The sequence below is a fragment of the Ochotona princeps genome, chromosome X (genome assembly GCF_030435755.1).
Source record: "Ochotona princeps isolate mOchPri1 chromosome X, mOchPri1.hap1, whole genome shotgun sequence".
Taxonomy (NCBI): domain Eukaryota; kingdom Metazoa; phylum Chordata; class Mammalia; order Lagomorpha; family Ochotonidae; genus Ochotona; species Ochotona princeps.
In genome coordinates, this window is record NC_080865.1 from 84,351,701 (window position 1) to 84,369,232 (window position 17,532).

At 44.6% G+C, this 17,532-nt stretch overlaps 1 protein-coding gene and 1 long non-coding RNA gene across 7 annotated transcripts in view; one reads left to right on the forward strand and one right to left on the reverse strand.

The window, feature by feature from the left end:
* Positions 1-381: 381 nt before the first annotated feature.
* On the reverse strand, positions 382-2,463 carry LOC131478533 (uncharacterized). 2 transcript variants are annotated; one of them, XR_009244540.1, is made up of 3 exons: positions 2,390-2,463; positions 752-967; positions 382-497 (listed from the first exon to the last, which is right to left on the reverse strand). It is a non-coding gene; the product is annotated as an uncharacterized LOC131478533 (long non-coding RNA). The 2 variants fall into 2 exon arrangements; XR_009244539.1 differs by lacking the exon at positions 2,390-2,463 and adding an exon at positions 1,145-1,506.
* Positions 1,784-17,532, forward strand: part of STAG2 (STAG2 cohesin complex component) — a 142,886-nt gene continuing 127,137 nt past the window's right edge. For 2 of the 5 annotated variants that reach the window (XM_058658708.1, XM_058658711.1), the window contains exon 1: positions 2,922-3,076. The gene's annotated coding sequence lies outside the window, so the exon portion shown is untranslated. Of the gene's footprint in view, positions 2,065-2,526; positions 2,646-2,921; positions 3,077-3,307; positions 3,327-17,532 lie in introns of those variants that run through there. The other 3 variants (XM_012927705.3, XM_058658709.1, XM_058658710.1) reach the window with 3 other exon arrangements.

The window sequence follows — 17,532 nt, forward strand, 5'->3', positions numbered from 1 at the left end:
TTAAAGATTTATTCATTTTATTACAGCCAGATATACACAAAGGGGGAGAGACAGAGAGGAAGATCTTCCATCCGATGATTCACTCCCCAAGTGAGCCGCAACGGACCGATGCGCGCCAATCCGATGCCGGGAACCAGGAATGTCTTCCAGGTCTCCCACGCGGGTGCAGTGTCCCAACGCATTGGGCCGTCCTCAACTGCTTTCCCAGGCCACAAGCAGGGAGCTGGATGGGAAGTGGAGCTGCCAGGATTAGAACCGGCGCCCATATGGGATCCTGGGGCTTTCAAGGCGAGGACTTTAGCCACTAGGCCACGCCGCCGGGCCCTCCAGCTGGGTTTTCAACATGGGCAGCAGGGGCCTAAGCACTCGGTGTCCTGTGCTGTTCAACTAGGTGCGTTATGGGGAGCTGCACTGGAGGTAACTGCCGGAAATGGAAGTAGCATTCATGGGGTACTGGCATCTTAAGTTGCTGTACCACAACACTGTCCTTACATAAGCTTTTGAAAGAAAAAAAAATGGATCTGTATTGTAGCTTTAAATATAAATGTATTATCAACAATTTTAAGTCACATCAAGAAAATTTCCTACTGATTACCTACTTCAAACTGCTGGAACATATAAATGTTATGTACAAGTGTTAAAAAAAAAAATTACCAAAATCAATGTGACAAACATTTGAGCTAATACCGGAAACAGGTCCAGTGCTACGGGTTTTTTTTTGGGGGGGGGGGTGGCTAGGAACCTTAAATACCTACTGGTGTGGCCACGCTGCCCTCCCCCCTTTCCAGGAAGGCACTGGAAAGGCACCGCGGAGGGCGGGAACAGAGGGGGTAGTTTGCCCTCACTGCTTTTTGCTCAGGTTGCGATTGTCCCTTCACTTCAGTCCGGGTCCCTCTAAGACCTGCCTAGCCCAGTGGACCAATTCCCGAGCTTACTCAGACCCTGGGCAGACACTCCACATTTTCTCCTGACGGGAGTAGTTGATTGCAAAGAAAATAAATAAATAAATATTTTTCGTTACCACGCTAGGTCTTCCTGGTGGAGAATCACTTAGATGTCTCTCCACAATTGAAGCAAAAAGCTAACAACAACAACAAAAAAATCCCTAAAACTACCGCCTCTTAAATCCTGTTAAACCAGCCACCTAGGGTCAGGAGCTGGAGTTTGGCGAGTTTACTTTTTGTGGGAAGCGGTAGGGTCCATGGAGAAGGCAGAGACCGGCCCTAGGGCTGCAGGGCCCTCGCTGGGGTACGTCATAGAACGGGACTTGTAAGCGTGATGCCCGCCTGGACTGCCGGCGTGGGGCTGCGCGAGGGCCGGAGGGGCCCGGACAATCAGTCCCTGAGAGAGTTCGGCTCCTGAATTCCCACCGCCCGGCGCTCCGCCACACCTGCTTTACGGCGCTCCCCACGGCTCCCCGCCGGCCCCAAGAAAGCCAGAGGAACCGTGGTTCGCGGTGGAAGCGCGGCCCAAGCAATGAGTAAGTCAGGCGCGGGCACGGCACCTTGTTTACCCCACTCGGCGGCGCGCCCCTGCGGGCGCCTCGTTTGCAGGCGGCGTCGGAGACGCTGAACCCGGGAGTCACTCGGCCACGATTGGCTGACGACTGGGAGGAGGATGCTGGGTGGGAGGGCCAGGGGCCCGCGTTGCAGTGCCCGCTGGCTGCCGCTGGATGCCGCTCTCTCCCAACGGGAGCCGGGCGCGGGTTCATGGCCGACAGATGGCGCCTGCGCGTTCCATTCGCCTCCAAGTCGCCGAAGAGCGAACACCCCAAACAATCCCGAAGCGCCACCAAAAAAAAAAAAAAAAAAAGAAAAAAAAAAAAAAAAGAAAAAGAAAAAAAAAAACCCGCCGGATCCGACCGCCACTTTCAAAACCCCCCACCGCTCTAGAACCGCGGGAGCTTCCGTCCCTGAGTAGAATTCGAGGGTGTAAAGAAGAGGAAGGGGGAAAAAAAAATCTTGTACCAGCCCAGGGGTGAAGAAGCCCCCGGCCTGAGAAAGAAGGAAGGAGTGGGGGAGGCGAACAGTCTCGTTGCTGCCTCTGTGTACGCTGAGGGGGGAGGTAAGTTATAAAATGGCGGAGGCGAAGCTTCTAGAAGTTTGGAGGGGCACCCGGAGGGCGCGGGGCCCACCGTGATGTGTTGTGTGGTTGAAAGAGGGCGAGACACAGGAGTTGGGAGGGAAAGAGCCTGGACACTCTGTTGCCATTGAATTTCTCCTCTGCTTCCTCGGCTCCCCTGGGGGGCAGCCATGCAGCGGGCGGCTGAGTCCCGGCGGGGAGACTCGGGCTCGCCCCCGCAAGCACCCCCAGCCCTCCTTTCTGCCCTCTCCCCTCCAGTCGCTACCCCCAACACTTCCAAGGAACTTCCAGCCCCCTTGCTCCCTACCTCCTACTCCTAGAGTGGCTTTATACGGCAGGACGACTCTTTTTCGACTACCCTCGCTGAAGCTTTGCTCTTCCTTCCCTCGCCCAACTCTCCCTCGGGGCCTCTACGGAGGACCCCCCCCCCCCCGCCCCAATGGGTGGCCCAAAATGGAGAACGCGGAGCAGCGCAAGATGGAGGCTCCGCTCCTCTATGTGGCAGTCGATTTAGGTTCCTTTTCTCCGGCAGGCTCTTAAGCCTCTGAGAACCCAAACTGGAGGTGGGGTGGGATGCGAGCCGGGGTCGGGGGAGGCCAGCCGGGGAGGCCGAGGCTGGGGTCGGGGCAGAGCGCGGTACCGTGGCGAGGGGAAAGACGAGAGCAAAATGGTGGTGCTGGGAGCCTGGGGGGGAGGGGAAAAAGAGGAGGCTCAGTTGTGTATATTTGGGCCTCGGACCGAGGGAGGCGAGGAAAAATCTACTCGGATCACACCCCTCCCTCGTGCCCCCTCCCTTCTCCCTTCCCCTCCTTCCTCCCCTCCCTCCCTCCCTCCCTCCCCTCCCTCTCTTCCTCCCTTCCTAGAGAGGGAACAACATTCATGTGACGGGCCCCTCTGCTTCTCCCCCGCCCCATCATCTCCAGCGCGTGGTGGGGGAACTGCTTGGGAAAGCGGTTGGCATCGATCTCTGCATCCCTTCCGAGGCCCGACTTCGGTCAGTTTTCTTAGGGCAACAATTTGCTAAATCGGTTGGGGTCTGGCGGCGTTGGCCCCCGCGCGCAGACCTTGCCCCGAAGGGGGCCCTGCCTGCCTGGCATGGGCGGAGGGGGGGAAGGGCGGGAGTGGAAGGCTGTTTGTTGGGGGGTTTTGGCGCCACTTTTGTTTTAGTTTTAGTGCTGCTTTTCGTTCCCACCCCCACCGCACTGTCTTTCGCAAGGCACGAACCGAGCTGATCCTTGCCCCAGGTAGGCAGCCTCTGCTTTTTCCCTCCACACTTTTTATTCTTGCTCACGCTCGACTTTCTTTTTCTTCTCTATCCCGGAGATCCGTGACCGGCGATTTTTTAGGACGAAAAGGATCGGATGGGCCATGGCAGAGAAGGTGTGGGAAACAGCATCAAGTAGTTCCGCAAAACTTTGAGCCCCGTTCCCATTTTCTTGTGGCCTAGAATTCTAAACGTATTGTTGATTTCGGCTCCCCTTTCCCCCCCGCCCGCCCCCGTCGCGAGAATGTCTTGTTTTGCCTCTAGTTTTTTACGAAGCGCTGTACTTTCGACATCTAGTTTGTGCTCTTCCTCGGTGTGTCATTTTATTTTTAATCCTTAACAGTAATGGGCTCTCGTGTGATTTTTCGGGCTTCGGTGTTGGGCTGAAATGTTTAATATTGCATTAGTACTTTCATCCGGTCTGTGAGACTTTTTCTCCGTGGCCTAGAATTTTTTTTTTTATGTTGTTGCCCAGCACCCCCTTCCCTCTCCCTCCTCCTTTCTCTTGGGTGTAGTTTTTAAATTGGGGGTCATGGTGTCTGATTAATTGGTTATTTGGCGCTTCCATGCGACCTATTAGAAACTTTTGATCGTGTAAAGGGTTAGGTTTAAGTCAAGGAGAAGCTTGTGTTGCTTTGCAATGGTTCCTTAAAATGCGCGGGCCGCCTCACCCCACCCCCCGTCAAGCCCCGTCTTTCCTTCACGCCGGAGTGTAAATTTCGTACCCCTTTTCTCCCACGGACCGCCGTATTTCACAGCAGCCACACCCTGTATTTGTCTCTGTGGATTGGACTCATTATCAGCTTAATTTAGTGACTCTTAAACCACCATGATGGGACTTGCTTAAGCACGAAGCTTCTTTTCCTGTTTAGTCCTAGTGGTTAGTGTCGAAAGAGGAATAATCGAGGTTTCTTGATGAAACCTAGTGCGGTGCAACCTCTGCCTTTTTTTTTTTTTCTGTTGTCTTTTTTCCCTACTCCGGGCTGTTGGCGGTGTCAGCACCGCTGCTGGGGGCGGGGGTGCAGGGGAGAAAGAGTCGGGTTACCGAAGTGCGTCATTCCTGGCTCGAGCAGGGCCTGCTCGGAGCTGCTGGTGTTTGTTACTGTCCTCGCTGCACTTTGCTGCCAACCTTCTCTCTCTGCGCATTGGTTAGCAGCGAAAGCAGGAGGCGGTCTCCTAATTTTGTCTGTAGCCTAGCGCGTTGTATTTAAGGGTATATGTGAACTTATTATTATTTTTTTTTTTAAGAAAATCGGCCCTGGGAAGTGGCTACATTTCTGTTAATGACATACAATTCAGGTAGTTTAGACTTGCTTTCATATATTTTCCAATGAACAGTGGGGTTAATTTTGAACGTTTAAAACCACTTAGGTTAAAATGCCTGGTTTTCTTTCCACACTGATAACAATCTATAATTAGGGTTCAGAAGGACCAGTTAAGGCATAAGTATTCAGCGGTTTTTCAAGTGGTTGAATTGTAATTTTATGACACATTATGTTAAATAGTCTTTTTTTTCCGTTTTGAGCTAAGGTGCTATGTGGATACAACCTAATTGCAGATGTTTAAGTTCATTTTCATTACATATTTCTTTTATATATGATTTTAAATGTATCTGGGTTTTTTTGGTCTTTATTGCATTTCTTAAAGATGGTTGTTTGGTTTTTTGGTTTGCTTCCTGGATTTATCACCTATCATGGAGTTGTTGAGTGGCTGTATAATCACATTGCTGGACTTAGCAGTTTCATGGGCCTTGATAGTTTTGCTGTGTTTGTGCTTTTTCTGTTTACTTATTGAGCACCATGTCTTAATCATTATTGAAGATGCTAATGGGGGAAAGGGATGAGTAGGAGGGAGAAGTGGAAAAAGAAGTCGCCTCCAGTTGATGATTGTACATGCATGTATCCAGGAGAGTTCCTTTTTATTCTTTAGTTTTGTGAGTATGTGAAAATTTCTCCAAACCCGAAATTTTGAAGTTTCCTAATTGTCTTAGAGTTTTGGTGTAAAAATTTTAGTTTATATTTACATGTGAAATTGCACAGGAAACTCACCTGAGGTAAAAGTAATTACAGAATGCTTGGCAACAAAGTTTCACAAAATCAATTTGAGCTGAACCAGTGTAGAGCAAGCACCACAAATGTGTATAAGTTGCTTGAACTTTAAATGTTTGTGTCTTACTCTGAATGTACCCTATTTTTAGTTTCCTTTTTGATTGTATGAGAAGAGGAAAATTCCATTTGCCAATTTTATAAATTCTGAGTGGTGTCTACTTCATCAAGTTGGAGTTAAAGTGAGCAGGCACGAAAGGGATTTGCTATTAATAGGAGGGGCTTTGGCAATTGGAGTAACAGTGGAACGGATTGGGGTATTGTGGGGAACATTTCTGGTAGGAGGATCTAGGTAGCTGAATTCACTTTCAGTATTTGTTGTTTAATGCCTGGGTAGAGAAGCAGATTGGAAAGGAAATGTACTTATTAACCATTCCTTCTCACTGTGAATTAACACCAGCAGTCTAAGGTATCAGAGGCCAGCAGGGAGGGTGGAGTAGGTTTTTTCTTAAACTGATATGAAAATAAGTGTTGATATTTAAAATTATTTAACATCCGCTCAATGACCTGGTCCTGGAACTAGTCAAAAATTGCTATGCAGGGTGTTTCAGTGCTTCCTGACCGTTACTCATTAGGAGTAAAAAGTACTTTGCAATGAAGATGTTTGGTCTTCTTATGATTGTGTTTTTATGAAGTGCTCCTCAATTCTTTTAAGTGCTTTATGTTTTGCAGTTTCTCATTGTTTATTGGGAGGTCTGTTTTTTCCCTGTGAGTTGTATTTTTGAACATATGTCAAAATTCTAGAGGAATCTAAAATATTGGACATTTCATCTTTATATTTGGTGGAGTGCGTTTATTCTTAAAACCATAATTATAGCAAAATCTCACCTAGGGTGGGGGTGAATATCTTGTAATTGCTAACGTTAGTCTGTATTTTCATACTCAAAGTCTTGGCTTTAGAAGGATATTAAAGGAAGTTTTTACATATTTTATATTTTTACTTATATGTAAATTCTTAAGTAAATTATGAGATTGTGGTTTCAGATTTATTGTGGTGAGGCAATAAGCTAAACTTCTAAATGAACCGATTTTGAACTTGGTAACTTTGAAGTTTATTAAAGATTTTTATTTATTATTTATTTTGTTATTGGAAGAGGAGAGAAGAGGAGAGACAGAAAGTAAGATCTTCTGTCTATTGATTTACTCCCCAAGTGGCTGCAAGGGCCAGAGCTGAGCCAGTCTGAATCCAGGAGCCTGGGGCTGCTTCCTGGTCTTTTACTTTCCCAGGCCACAAGCAGGGAGCTGGATGGGAAGTGCTGGGATTAGAACCAGCACACACATGGGATCCCGGGGCATGCAAGGTGAGGACTTTAGCTGTTATGCTACCATGCTGAGCCCTGTTAAGGATTTTTATAAGACTTATTTATTTAGTTTTTGAGACACAGAGTTACAGAGAGGAGACCCAGAGAGGGAGAGATCGCTTCGATTCGCTGTTTCACTCCCTACATGGCTACCATGCCTGGTCTCTTGCACTGGTGCAGGGTCCCAAGGCTTTGGGCCATCCTCGACTGCTTTCCCAGGCCACAAGCAGGGAGCTGGATGGGAAGTGGATACAAACTGGCACCCATATGGGATGCCAGCAATGCAGAAGGAGGCTTAGCTTATTTCCACCCTGGTGCCAGTCCTGATTTAGGATTTTTTTTTGGATATCTCAAATAGCCAAAGTTTTGTTAACTGAATTCTAAATTTTTTCATTTTTTTTTCAACGTTACTGACTCTTGTGCTCCCCTGAGGAACTTTAAATTAAAATGAATGAGGTAGGGGGGTGGGGACAGATTCATCTGTTCTTCTGGAAATATATGGTCAGATGTGAAAATATGCGCTTGACAGTTTAGTAATGCTTAATATTCTGCATGTTTAACTGAAACCACCCACAGTCATGTGTGGGAAGGTAGTAAACAGTGAAGAATAATACTGTTTTTTCCTTTGTTTTTTTTTTCTTTTTGGAATGTTTATTTTACTTGAAAGAATTGGAGAGAGAGAAAAGGTCTTTCATCAACTTGTTCACACCCAAATGGCCACAAGGCCAGCGCTTAGTTGATCCAATCTGGGAGCCAGGCTGAATCTTCCTCATGAGTGCATGTTCCCAAGGACTTAAACCATCATCGAACCATTATACTGCTTTTCAGGCCAGAGGCAGGGAGCTGGATGGGAAGTAGAGTAGCTAGGACACGAACTTGTGCACATATGGTGTGCCAGCTCATGTGGTGTGCCAGCAGATTAACTTGCTGCACCACTGCTCTGCCCCCTTTCCTTTGGGATCTTTATAATTGTAAAACTTCAGTTTTTGATACTATAGGTTAACTTTTTTTTTTAAAGATTTATTTTTATTACAAAGTCAGATATACAGAGAGGAGGAGAGACAGAGAGGAAGATCTTCCATCCGATGATTCACTCCCCAAGTGAGCCGCACTCCCCAAGTGCGCGCCGATCCGAAGCCAGGAACCAGGAACCTCTTCCAGGTCTCCCACACGGGTGCAGGGTCCCAAAGCTTTGGGCTGTCCTCGACTGCTTTCCCAGGCCACAAGCAGGGAGCTGGATGGGAAGTGGAGCTGCTGGGATTAGAACCGGCGCCCATATGGGATCCTGGTGCTTTCAAGGCGAGGGCCTATAGGTTAACTTTTTTTTTTTTTTTTAGGTTAACTTTTGAACTTAAAATTTACAGTGGCCACCTGTAGGGCAGTGGAGTGGGTTAAGCCATCACTGGCAATATTAGAGAGTTCTGACTGGTCCTGGTTCCTCCGTTCCTAATCTGGCTTCCTGCTAATATCCATTGTAAGGCAGTAAAAGATGGGGCAAGTGCTTGGGCACCTGTCACATGTCAGAGATCAGAATTGAATTTCAGACTCCTGGCTTTGGCCTAGTCCAGGCTTGATTGTTGCAGTTCTTTTTAAAGGTTTATATATTTTTATTGGAAAGGCAGATTTCCAGAGAGTAGAGAAAGAAAGATATTCCATCTGCTGCTTCACTCCCCAAGTGGCTGCTCTGGCCAGAGCTAAGTTGATCTGAGTCCAGGAGCCAGGAGCCTCCGCTAGATCTCCCAAGGTGCAGGGTCCCAAGTCCTTGGGCCATTGTTTACTGACTTCTCAGGCTACTAGCAGGGAGCTGGATGGGAAGTGAGGCAGCCGGGACATGAACTAGTTCCAATATGGGATCCCGACAAGTGCAAGGGGGATGATTTAGCCACTAGGCTATCACGCTGGGCCCTGATTGTTGCAGTCTTTAAGGGAGGGAACCAGTAGAGGGAAAATATTTTTTTTTTCTCTCTTCTGTCTGTGTGAGTGGGGAGGTGGGGAGACTCTACCTTTCAAATAAAATTTTAAAAAATTTCAAGTTTTAGTAGAGCACTGTTTTTGGAAGTTGGGGGAGAAAAAGGAAGGGGTTATTTTCAGTTGGCTATGGAAGTCATTCAGTATACCCTGAAATATTTTTTCTGGAGAGTAGAAGGAACTTGAAAGATAGAGCTTATTCTAGAATTTCATTACATTTTTTTTTTTGTAATTTTCTGTGTGAAATATTTTTAGGGTTTTTCATTTGTTGTTCAGTACTTTAAAAATACGTTATTTTTTAAAAAGATTTGTTGTTTTGAAAGTTTGTTCTGTATATTTCTATCAAGAGATAGGGAGAGACACAGTGATCTTCCATCTGCTTGTTCATTCTCTAGGTGGCTACAGTGGCCCAGGGCTGGGTTAGACTGAAGCCAGGCTCCAAAAGTTTCATATGGTTCTCCAGCATTGGTGGGAGGAGCCAAAGTATTTGGGCCATCTTTCAGTACTTTTCCCAGACACATTAAGCAGGCATTGTAATAAAATGACTAGACTTGGACTTTTACCCATGTGGGATGTCAGTGTTGAAGGTAGTGCCTTAATCTACAATGCCAAAAAGCCAGCCTCATATTTCTTTTTAACTCAAGTTATCATATATGGTGGTCATTGCATGTTCTGTTTGACAAAGGTATGAGAATACAAAATTGTCAGATTTCTAAGCTCTTGCATCACTTTAATCAAAGCTTGTGTGCATTTTGTGTAAGTGATAAGGCTTTGTGGAGTATTTTGCACATGTAAGAAATGTATGCTTCTTAAGAAGCTATGGAAATCCACGACGTGAATTGTATTTTTGATGTATGCAGTCTAAAGTTCTTTGATACTAGCCAGTAGACACCAAGAAATTTTTATGTAGTTTTACTAAAATTGTTTCACACACTTTATCCCCAAAATAAAGAATTATCATTGATCCTTTCTTATATTATGGTTGGAAAACACATGACTAGAACTCTGGAAAGCTATACAACTCTAAGGTACAAGTCCTTTATTAAGAAACAGGCTAATTAAATTCTGGACCTTGTTTCATGGGGGGAAAAGTAAATCCTCTTTGCATTTTTGCAAGAATAATATTTGTTTTAATAAGGTTTGGCCTGTAAGTTTGTGAAACCAGAGGTATTCTGATGAAATTTAATTTGAATGCCTTTGTAATACAGAGCAGAAGTTTTAACATAAGGTGTTTGATCTTTTCAACTAAGGTGCAAGTTAGGTGGTCCTTATTTTGCTGGTGGGGAGATTGAGGCTCTCAGGAGAGGTGACTTGTCCCAAGTCATGCTTGGATGGCCTGGCCTCAGTGTGTTTGTGGATGTGGTATCTATGATTGATTTAACTGGAAGGCAGGCATCACCCTTTCAGTATCTTAGAAAGTATTTTTGTATGGAGTGCAAAGTAAAGGCAGATGTTTTAACTCAGGGTCAGATGAGTGATACCAAATATAATGTTTATATGTTTTTTTTTTAAGATTTATTTTTACTGAAAAGGCAGACTTACATAGAGGGGAAACAGAGACAGACAGATCTTCCATCTGCTGGTTCACTCCCCAAGTGTCCACAACAGCCTGAGCCGAGCTGAGCCAATCTGAAGTGTGGAGCCAGGGGCCACTGCCAAGTTTCCCACACAGGTGCAGGGTCCCAAGGCATTCGGTCATCCTTCACTGCTTTCCCAGGCCACAAGTGGGAAAGTGGAATGGGAAGAGGAGCAGCAGGAATGTGAACTGACACCTATTATGGGATGTGCCAGCCCCAGTTTATGTTGTGTTATATACGAATAGTTGAAAGAATTGAAATAAATGACATTTGGTTTTGCGCATGTTCTAGTCTGTGGGATAATATGTTGAATTCTTTGTGTTGGAAGGCATATCATATATGTAGAAGAGTGTCATAGTTTTTCTTCTCTGTTGTCGTGTGTTCACATCTAAATGTGTCTGTTAGTTCCCTAGTCTCATGGCTTATTATTTGAGTGGTTAATTTGAAATAATAAAAATGAATTTAGGCTAATCTACTGTTGTGCTGTTTCAGTTCTGTAGGGGAATATTTTTTTAAAAGATTTATTTTTGTTGGAAACTCAGATATATAGAGAGGAGGAGAGAAAGAGAGGAAGATCTTCCGTCAGTGATTCATTCCCCAAGTTGCTGCAATGACTGGAGCTGAGCCGACCTGAAGCCAGGAGCCTGAGAGCTTCTTCCAGTTCTGTCATGCGAGTGCAGGGTCCCAAGGCCTTCCTCAACTGCTTTCCGAGGGCACAAGCAGGGAGCTGGAAGGGAAGCGCGGCCATGGGCTCCCAGCAGATGCAAGGCGAGGACTTTAGCCACTATGCTATGGTGCTGGGCCTCGTAATGTTTTCTATTTCATGACAGCTTAAAAAATTTCTCATTCCTTTTGCTAATATGTCTCTTGTTTGCTTTTCTTTTCTTTTTTTTTTTTTTAAAGATTTATCTATTTTATTACAAAGCCAGATATACAGAGAGGAGGAGAGACAGAGAGGAAGATCTTCCATCCGATGATTCACTCCCCAAGTGAGCCGCAACGGGCCGATGCTGCGCTGATCCGATGCCGGGAACCAGGAACCTCTTCCGGGTCTCCCACGCAGGTGCAGTGTCCCAATGCATTGGGCCGTCCTCAACTGCTTTCCCAGGCCACAAGCAGGGAGCTGGATGGGAAGTGGAGCTGCCGGGATTAGAACCGGCACCCATATGGGATCCTGGGGCGTGCAAGGCGAGGACTCTAGCCGCTAGGTCACGCCGCCGGGCCCGTTTGCTTTTATTATTCTATTTTAGTTCACCTTTTAGATTTATTGCCCTTTGTTTTTAAAATTTTTGTTAGACTGTAAATTATTATTCGTTAGTGATCAGTTTCTTGATCTGTTATTCTTTCTCTTGTTCTTTTTCCTTCCTGCTTTTTATAAACTAAAGCTTGTCTCATTTGAAGGAATCTGGATGTTCGATTTTTTTCACCTAAGATAAATTAGTGGAGGGCTTGGTGTGGTAGCCAGGTGGCTGGAATCCTTGCCTTGCACAAGCTGGTATTCCATATAGCACTGGTTCTAGTCCCAGCGGCTCAGCTTCCCAAATCCAACTCCTTGCTTGTGGCCTGGGAAAGCAGTGGAGGACGGCCCAAAGCCTTGTGGGACACCCAGAAGCGGCTCCATGCCATGTGGCCACTTGGGGAATGAATCATCAAACTGAAGATCTTCCTGAAGATTAGCAGGTTCTGAGAGGCCTGCATATGGAAAGAAGAATTTGCATATGTAACTTTTTAAAAAAATATTTTTTATTTGAAAGTCAGGTTTGCAAAGAGAAGGAGAGACATAGAGAAAAATGTTCCATCTATTGGTTCACTCCCACAAGGGGCCACAATGACCAGAGCCGAGCTGAACTGAAGGCATGAGCCAGCAGCTTCCGGGTCTCACTTGTGGGTGCAGGGTCTGAAGGCTTTGGCTCATGCTCAGCTGTGTTCCCAGGCCACAAGCAAGCAGGGAGCTGGATGGGAAGTGGGGCAGCTGGGCCATGAACTGGCACCCATATGGAATGCCAGTACTTACACTGCTCCCTAAGTATTTTATGTTGATCATTCCCTTAAGCTTTGTGCTGTTGGAAGTATTTGTTTTTAGGCGATGGAAAACACTCTCCAAACTGTGTATTTAATACTCAGTTTTTTATTCATGTTTTGTCTTTTGTATTCCAAGAATATGAGGAACTGTATATCCAAGTATATATATTCATTGTGTATAATAAATCACTTTTTCTTTTTTTTAAAAAAAAGATTTATTTATTTTTATTGGAAAGTCAGATATACAGAAAGGAGGAAAGACAGGGAGGAAGATCTTCCGTCGATGATTGACTCCCCATGTGAGCACAACGGCCGGTGCTATCCCGATCTGAAGCCAGGATCAGGAACTTCTTCCAGGTCTCCCACACGGGTGCAGAGTCCCAAGGCTTTGGGCTGTCCTCAACTGCTTTCCCAGGCCACAAGCAGGGAGCTGGATGGGAAGTGGAGCTGCTGGGATTAGAACCGGTGCCCATATGGGATCCCGGGGCTTTCAAGGTGAGGACTTTAGCCACTAGGCCACCACGCTGGGCCCTAAATCACTTTTTCCTAATATTTTAAAAATTTTTATTTGAAAGAGGTTTAGAGAGAGAAGGAGAGGCAGAGAGAGAACATCTCCACTGTTTTAGCCCCCAGCTGGCCGCAGTGGTCAGAGCTGAGCCAGTCTGAAACCAGGAGCCAGGAGATGTTCTCCCACTTGGATGCAGGGTTCTAAAGACTTGGCCCATCTTCTGGTGCTTTCCCAGGCCATATGCAGGGAGCTCATGTGGTGTTGGAAGGTTAGCCAATGAAGCCATTGAAGCCGTCATACTGGACCCATTGAATCATTTTTTGTCTCTCCATCTTGAAAGATAGTTGGGTACTGCCCTTGGGAGAGTTCAGGAAATAGTTACTAAATTTCTACTTTCCATAGATAACCTGAGTAACTTTCATTTAGACAAGACTCTTAGAATATTAAGGGTCCTGATTTGGTACTAAGCAGAATTTTCACATGCAGTTTTTTTTTTCCTAATACTCATTTTCCTTATGTTCTGAGAAACATGTATCACAATAAGTTTGTACTTTTAATTTAATTTTCCCATGAGTTTTTGAAATATCCACATGCTAGCTTTTAAAAAAAGATTTATTAATTTTTATTTTGAAGGCAGAATTACAGAAGGAAGGAGGGAGGGAGATTTTTCATTCGCTGATTTTCTTCAGTTGTGGTTGCAGATATTGGAGTTGGGCTAGTTGAACCCAGGAGATTCGTTCTTTCAGGTCTCCCATGTGGGTTCAGGGGCCTGAGGACTTGGGCTATCCTCCGCTGCTTTCCCAGGTCATTAGCAGGAAGCTGGGTCAGAAGTGGAGCAGCCTGGACTTGAGCTGGCACCCATATGGAAGCTGTGGCTGCCCTGACAAGGTGCTGCCTTCCCACTGAACTCTTATTTTATCCTATACAGTCTTTAAATGCTTTCTGTGTAAATGCTCACTTAGTCTTCACAGCTCTGTACATCGGATAAGCGTGTGATTTATTGCTCAAACCAGAGAGTGAAAGGGGGGGGGCACCTAACCATTGCACGCTGGGCTAGTAACATAAACTAGGACTGTCTCAGGGGTATTGACCCTAAGCAATACCCCTTTGATGGGAAGAGGCAACTAGATCCTAAGGAGGCCAAGTAACTTTCCCAAGAGTCAGTGCTAAGAAGCAGCTTGAAACCCCTACATAGATTTCTGCGGGCATGAAAGTGATTTACATTACTTTAAATTGTCATAATCTGAGAGTGAGTTTGTTTACTTTTACTCTTTTGGGGGAGTTTTATTGGTATAGGGTCAGTAGTAAAAGATAAGATACAGTGTTTTTAAAACCCAGGAGAATTTACACTTGGGTTATTGCAAGTGACTGTTAGGCTGGGGTGATTATACTTTTTGATGTTTAAAAGCAACTTCATAATGTTCATCAAAGTAGCAAAAACAAGGAAACTCCAAGATAGCTATATTTGAGTTTATTTCCATTACCCAGTCTTACTTTACATTTTGCTAGGGGGGAAATGTGGATTGTATGATATTATAGGGAATCTGCCAAGAAAAATTTCTTTTGAGAAGACAACTGAAAGGATAAATAATTTTGTGATTAAGAAGAAGTAATATTAGAAAAGAAAGTAAAGGGCCCAGCGCGACAGCATAGTGGTTAAAGTCCTCGCCTTGAATGTTCCGGGATCCCGTGTGGGCGCCGGTTCATATCCTAGCAGCCCCGCTTCCCATCCAGCTCCCTGCTTGTGGCCTGGGAAAGCAGTCGAGGACGGCCCAAAGCCTTGGAACCCTGCACCCACATGGGAGACCCGGACGAGGAGGTTCTGGCTCCTGGCTTCGGATCAGCGCTGCTCCGGCCGTTGTGGCCACTTGGGGAGTGATTCATAGGAAGGAAGATCTTCTGCTCTGTCTCTCCTGCTCTCTGTATATCCGCCTTTCCAATAAAAAGTAAATAAATCTTAAAAAAGGAAAAAGTTATGTCTAGAGATTTATCTGAAATTAAACTGACCCTAACATAATTTGAGAGTTTGGTCTTGCAGAAGTTCATATATTATTTCCAGAAATAATAGTTCTTTTCAATGTATGATTATTTCTATTTAATTTGCATGTCTGACCTCTTTGTATTTGTGGTTCCCTTTCTTACTCCCTTCAGAGTTAATGAAGGTGAATTCTAATCAGGAAAAATGATTTTAACATGCTTGTGGGTCGCCCATATTACAAACTAAGATTTTTGTTTTCTTTCCTGAATTAGTAGTGGAGATTTGATGTGAAGAAGTCTTTCAGGCTTTTTCTGTGCTCATATTTGGCTATTTTATTATTTCACTGAGCAATTTGTTTTTTTTTCTTTTTAAAAAAGATTTATTTATTTTTATTTCAAAGTCAGATATACAGAGAGGAGGAGAGACAGAGAGGAAGATCTTCCGTCCAGTGATTCACTCCCCAAGTGACTGCAGTGGCTGGAGCTGAGCTGATCCGGAGCCAGGAGGCAGGAGCCTCTTCCAGGTCTCCCACACAGGTGTAGAGTCCCAAGGCTTTGGGCCGTCCTCGCCTGCTTTCCCAGGCCACAATCTCTGAGCCAGATGGGAAGCGGGGCTGCTAGGGCTAGAACTGGTACTCAAATGGGATCCCAACTTGTGCAAGGTGAGGACTTTAGCCACTGAGCTACCAGGTCCCCCCCCCCCCCCCTTTTTTTAACTTGTTAAAAAAGATTGTTAGGATTTGAAAGGCAGAGTCGAAGCAAGGTGAAGGGGGATATACCTTCTGTCTGTTCATTACCTCCCCAAATAACTGGTACAACCTGGGCTGCAGCAGGCTGAAACTGGGAGCTAGCACTCTGATGGGGACCCATGTGCACTTCAAGTCCAGGTCTCATGTGGGTGGCAGGCACCCAATTTATTGAGCCATTACTGCTGCCTAGGAATCTTACTAGGAACCTGAAACCATGAGCTGAGCTGGAGCTAGGTACTGGGATGTAGGACCATGGGTGTCTTAACCCTGAGGTACTAGGCTAAACACCTATTCCCTTCTTTCAGTTTTTTAAAAAGTATTTTCTAGTTCATTGAAACCACAGTGTGATTAGCTTGAAAAAGTATTGTGTTTTTAATCAGATGAACAAATACGTTGGTGACTTAGTGACCAGTGGGTGTGTGGGTAGAATGGAAGCTTAGAAGTAACCTAAGGTTATGTACAAAATGCGTGTGTGCATTTCATCAGTTTATTAAGAGCACCTTCAATTATTTGAAAACCAGAGTGACACAGAAAAGGACACATCTTCTGTCTGCTGGATTGTGCCGTGGATAGCTATAAAAGCCAGGGCTGGGCCATGCTGAAGCCAGCAACCTGCAACTCCATCCAGGTCTCTGAAACAGGTGGCAGGGACCCAGGATTTGGGTCATCTGCTGCCATGGGACCCTGTGCCCATATGGGAGACCCGGGAGAGGCTCCTGGCTCCTGGTGTTAGATTGGTGCAACTTGGGGCCGTTGTGACTGCTGTGGAGTGAAACCAGTGGATGGAAGATCTTTCTCCTGTCTCTCGTTCTCTTTGTAAAATCTGACTTTCCAATAAAAATAAGATTAATCTTTTTTTTTTAAATTGTGATGTCTCCTTTCTTAGATTTCCAATTTTTTCTCTTTTCAACTTCAAGTATTTGTTTTCACTCACCAGTGTGTCTAATATACATATTCTGATGACAGAATTGTTATTACAAAGAGCTTGTTTGATATGTTTTTACTAATAAGGTTATTTTGTGGTTTAAAGAAATAGTATTGAAGTTAGGTATGAACATGAATTCTTGCAAATTTTCCTACTACACAAAAGGAAGGAAAATGTAGGGAATATTAGCAGAGCTATAATACTACTCCATTGGGCTGTGTTCCTCCCTCTTCACCGCTCATTTAGCCCCAGAGACTTTCTGTAGACTTGAACTTCTGAAGCAGAGGAATGAAGGTGTGTTTTTGAAAAGCAGACTTGCTGACCAATGGATTTATTCAAGTCTGAGTATAGCTATGTTTCTGAGTTTTGGTTGAATGCCAATACATAAAGTTCTGCTCGCTAAGGTTAATTCAGTAATAGCATTCATATTTAAGTAAATATACTTGGAAAATTTTAAAGGCACCATTTGGGCAATACAACATTTTATTAGAAATGGTCTTTTAAATAAATAGATCTTGAGCATTTGAAGTTAGACTGGATCAATTAACCAAGTTTCCTAACCAAGCAAATCCAACTTGGTTAACAATTGTGTATGGTGTGTATGGAAATCTATACTACTTAAATGTATAGTGTTGGACTGTATCCACATTTAACTTTTTTTTTTTTCACATTTATCTTTTATAAGTAGATTAACCTTTCCTGTCAGGGAGCTATGTTTTTATCGGATTTTGAATCCTTGTCTCATTGTGCAGGATACATTATACAGGTTCTTGGACCGTAATTGAATTAAACCCTTAGATTTTCTAGAAATGTAGTCCTGCATTGTAATTACATTGTTAGTATTCATGGTCAAGAGCTGTATATTGGAAGAGAAGTAGTCAATTAGTTTCCCTTAGTTGGCTTTGCATTAATGAGAAAGTTTGAATCAACAGGATACCATTTACAGCATCTGTGTATACAGCAAGTTGTTAGTCTTCCTAACATTTTATTTATTTATTTGATTTTATTTTTTTTTTTTTGCTTACTACAATAACCCATGTGAGGTAGTTGTGGT